This window comes from Pteropus alecto, unplaced genomic scaffold (assembly GCF_000325575.1).
Source record: "Pteropus alecto unplaced genomic scaffold, ASM32557v1 scaffold49, whole genome shotgun sequence".
NCBI lineage: Eukaryota > Metazoa > Chordata > Mammalia > Chiroptera > Pteropodidae > Pteropus > Pteropus alecto.
In genome coordinates this window covers 1,807,004-1,812,073 of record NW_006443131.1, presented here as the reverse complement: position 1 = coordinate 1,812,073, position 5,070 = coordinate 1,807,004, and positions in this window count along the sequence as shown.

Sequence of the window (5,070 nt, the reverse complement as noted above, 5' to 3'; positions counted from 1 at the left end):
CGGCATTCGATAAGGAAAAGGATAGTCTTTTTAACAAACAGTTTCTGGGACAAGTGGATACCCATATGCGTGAAGAAAAACTTAGACCCTCATCTCACTCTCTAATCACAAATTAAAGCAGAATAGGTCCTAGACCCAAATGTAGGAGTGAAAACTATAAAACTCCCAGAAGAAAGGACAGGAGGAAACCCTTGTGACCTTGGATTAGGCCCTGGTTTCGTTTTTCTTTCTTTTTTTTTTAAACAACGATCAGCATTTATCATCTCACTTAGTTTCCGTGGGTCGAGAATTCAGGAGTGGCTTAGCTGGACAGCTCGGATTTGAAGTTTCTTGCGAGACTGTGGCCAAGACGCCGGCCAGGGCTGCAGCCGTCCGTAGGCTCGACTGGGCCGAGGTTCTGAACGCAGCTGGTGAGGAGGAGCTGCCCGTTGGCAGAGGCCTCAGTTCCTCGCCGTGTGACCTTATCCACAGGGCCGTTTGAGCATCCTCACGACATGGCGGCTGGATCCTCCAGAGTGAGTGATCTAAGAGACAGCCAGGCAGAAGCCACGACGTCCTCGCCGTGGGAGTCACACACCACCATTTCTACAATATCCCATTGGCCGTGCAGCTCTTCGCTACGCGGTGCAGCGAGGGCACCAAACAAGGTGTGAACACCGGGAGGGGGGTGAGGATCGCCTGGGGCCGGCAGGAAGCAATCTACCACGGTTCGCCCTCTGGCCCTCAGTAAGTCATGTCCCTCCCACGTGTGAATACTCGTGCCTTCTCCCAGGGTTCCCCAAGCCTCATCGTATCATAGCTACGGTCCAGAATCTCGCTAGGCAACGGTCTCTTACATATGATCCCAAAGCACGAGTGACAGAAAAAGAGAAAGACTCAACTTAATCGAAAGGAAAAGTGTTTGTGCTTCAGAGGATGAGATCAAGAAATTTAAAAGACAACCCACGGAACGAGGAGAAAATCTGCAAATACCGCATTGAAACGTCACAGCTAAAGATATTACGAAGCTGGAAATACTCTACACCGAGTAGATTGATGTAATGACCTCAAGACAATGTATTTTATTTAAGCGTCCTTCTCTACAATGATCTTCTAAGTTATTAGGTTTTTTCCCCCAAAAAAAGTTCTTGTGAATCTTTTCTGCATTATCATATAATAAAGTCCTGTTGGTTTGTATTCGATTTTATATTTGCATATGTTGTTGAGGGGAAATTTCCGAAGTCAAGAAGAATGCGAGACGTTTCTTCCTCGTGCAGGGCTGTCCTGCGTGTTACGGAAACGTCTACCTTTCCGTCCTCCATCCATGAAATCCTCCAGCCTCCCAATCTGGTCTCCACTAAAGACACACTTTCCAAAACGTCCCCTAGGGGGCGACAAGAACCGCTGCCCTGGGGAGTCGCCTCAAACACCTGGGTCTCGCTGCCCCGCCACTAGGGGCGTACCAGGTAGGTGGCCACAAAGGCGTTCCTCGGTCCCCTTTGCACAGCACTTTTAAAAAAGACTCAGCTGAACACACCAAGGGAGGACGGGAATAACCCCGCCCCGGTTCTGCCAGCCCCGGGCCCGGCTGCGGGCTCAGCTCTGATAGCGAAGTCCAGCCCTGGAGACTGGCAAGTGCCGTGTCCCAGGCTGCTTGCTAAAGAGGCCTTGGAGCAACTCCCCAAGGAGGACGCCCCCTGCCAGGCCCACCGTCGCCTCTGGCCAAACCAAAGAGAGACACTTTCTCAGTCCATGAACAGCACAGTAAGTGCTCAAAAAATACTAACTAGATGCACGGATGAGCAAACCTCGTCAATCAGCCCAGAACCTGTCCTTGGCGCTCAAGTTTCCGATCTGAAGACACACCACGCCCAGTTCCCGACACCAAAAACGACTTCGCTGTCCAGCGAGAACCCCTCTGCCTTTTACGAGGGTGTGCTCTGCCCTTGAATTCACCTGGTTAACCAACTCTTTTCTTTTCCAGATTTATTTGAAGAGATATAATCGACATATAACATTGTATAAGTTTAAGGTGTACAAGGGGATGACCAGATACGTGTATACGCAGATGATCACCAGCAGTGTTTGATGAACCAGCTCTCACCACTCTTAAACAACAGCCACAGCAGTCACGTGAAGCCCCGTGCAAACGGAACGTACCTGACCTCACGTGCCAGCCTATATTCTTTCTCGAGAGGACAGCCAGTCTTTCACAAGTGGCCACTACATGCATCGGCCTGGCAAGTCCGTGTTACAGATGACAAGACTGAGACGCGGAGAAGTTAAATAAGTGGCAGAGTCGAGCCCGAAATTCAGATCTGCGCGACGCGGAAGCCCAACCAGCCCTGGGCCGGCCCGTCACGCAGCCTCCCAGGGACTCCGGGACTGTATTTTCAGTCTCCCTTAAGGTTATGAACACCTGCAGAGCAAATTTCATGGTTCCTATTTCTTTGCAACCTCAAAACTCTTCACTCGGAGGCAAGCGCAGCATCGGGGTCTAACGTGTGCTGAATGAACAGGACATGGCCAGCTAGCCTGCCATTCGGGTCCCTGCTCGTCAGTGTGTCGGGGACTGTTCTTGCCGATGTCTGAGCCAAAGCAGTGGTGAACTTCAGGAAGCATGAGGCTGGCTCTGAACGTGAGTTAAAGTGAGCCCTGATGGAGGCGACTTGGTCGAGGCCACCAGAAGTATGGATTCCAGGACCGGGCACCCGTGGGCCACTGTTCTGAGTTTCCCACGCAGGGCTGTAAGAGGCTCGCGGATGAGAATACTGTCATGCAGGTGGCAGGAAGTATGACTGTCATTGTCACTCGGCCTTTATTCTTCCCTCCAGGGACAGACCGAGGAGTAGGAGCAGGTGGCAGGAAGTATGACTGTCATTGTCACTCGGCCTTTATTCTTCCTTCCAGGGACAGACCGAGGAGTCACGTGTCTCAGGCTCCCACCTCTCGCCTTGCTTCCTGTGGCCGCCACCGGTTCTCGCATCCCCTCGAGGAGGGGCGACATGGAAGGGTGTCTCGGCATGGACACCAAAGCGACTCCACAGGGCTTAAGCCCTCACATGGCTGTTCACTCCGTCAGAGGCACCGGGAAGTTACCTGATGCCTCCAGCTTCTGTTTGCTCGTCTCCAAAGCCGCTGATTGATAAGCGGATTTAACGCGATGACGTGCGTCATGTCATCATTCACGCCAGACTTCTGGGACGGGCGGCTACACTTGAGGAACCTTCTCTCCAACTTCCCCGCCCTGCTCCCACACTGCTCTTGCCAAGGCCACTGAGCCCTCGGTGGCTCAGTCCATGGACGGACGATGTTCAGCCCTTACTTGACTTGCCCATCGCCTCGGCTGACACGTGGCCGCTCCCTCCTGAGGCGCTCTCCCCGTGACGCCCTGTGGCTCCCTCTCCTTCGCAGGCTCCCCTCCTCCCTCTGCCCGCAGGTGCCCTCAGGGTCCCGGGCCCTCTCTTCTCGTACATCACACTGTCTCCAAAGAGACACCCCCTGGCTCCGATTGCCTCCTAGCTGCTTCTGGTTCCCGCAGCTCCACCTCCTGGGACCGATGCCATGTGGTGTGACCTTCCCTCTGGGTGTCACACAGACACCTCAGCGGGGCCAGAGAGACGTCGGGTCCCCCGGCCAAACCTGCTCTCCGTCCTCTGTTCTCTTTCCCCGGGCATGGAAGCCCTTCCTCCCAGAGCTCGGGGCTCACTCTCCCTTCTGTCCTCCCCTGTGCCCTTCGCCCCATTATTCATCTCCTAAATCGCAAAAGCATCTCTCTCTCAGACTCCTGACCTCCACCTTCCTCCTCCAATCCGTTCTCCAAGGAGACCTGGATGGTCTAAACAGAAATTCTGAAGCCACCAGTCTCCCTCGTCAAAGCCTTCGGTGGCTCCACACAGCCTTTAAGAGGGCCTCCCACATCCTTGTCCCACCCTCGTGTGTCACCATATGCTCCAACCCCACTTCCCCCAGCAGGCTGCGGGCCACCTTGCCTCTCCTCTCTGGCGCGAGTACTTTCTTCTCCCCTCTTGAAAAAATAAACAGTTACTCTTTCCATCATGAAGGCCTCAGCCTTAACATCGCTGCCGTCCGTGCCATGTTCCCGACACCTCTGACTGGGTTAGGCACCCTTGCTACGAGCCCCACGACAAATGATAACTGGGCTTCTACTGTGTGGCAGGCACCATTCCAGGTCCTAAGGATACAGCAATAAATAAGATGATAAAGTCCCTGGCTGCATGGAGCTTATGTCTTAGTGGCTGGTAGACAAAAAATAAGAAATATCATTTCCTGTGGCCATGAGAACTGTGAAGCAAAGTAAAGGGGTAGGGGGTGCTCGGTAGAGACACTGAGGGGGGTAATTGGAAGACGCGACTTTAGAGAAGGTTGGGGGCCAGATTCTGCAGGGCCTCGGTAGCCAACGAGTCTGAACTTTGTTCTAAGATGGAAATTCGCTGGAGAGTTTAGTGCGGGGAACTGATATGATCAGATTTATTAAAAGACCCCTCTGGCTGCTGCGTAGACATCAGACTGAAGAGGGCAGCGCCGAGGCTGGGAGACCAGGTGGCAATTACGATGGACTCGGCCTGTTGTTCTACGGCCTCCGTGCCTCCGAGGCCTCGCGCAGGCTCCTCCCTCGGTATGCGCCACTGGTCACCCCCATGTCGCCTGGTCAATGACTAATTCATCTTTCAGAACTCACCTCGGATGTCATTCTCTCCCTCCGCACACACCTGTCCGGTGACATCTCCTCTGTAGCTCTTATCACGTGAACTAATTGCGCAAGCGGCGTAGGGTTCGTTCTAGTGCCCAGCGGCCTAACTCGCCGGCCTGCCGACCATCGCGTGCGCAAGCCCAGCCGGGCATGGACCAGGCCGTCCGGGCTCCTGGCCCTACCTGGCGCTGGTCCGGAGCTCACCGAATGTTTGTCGAATGACTGAATAAATGACACAGACCTTATTCCCACTCCGTCCCTCAGAAAGCAATTGGCGAGAGGAGGACTCGAAGATTCTAGCCCGTCTTCTTGGTTAGTAAATTGTGACCCTCCCTACGAATGACAAAGACAGTGATGAAACCGTGACACGCAAAGGT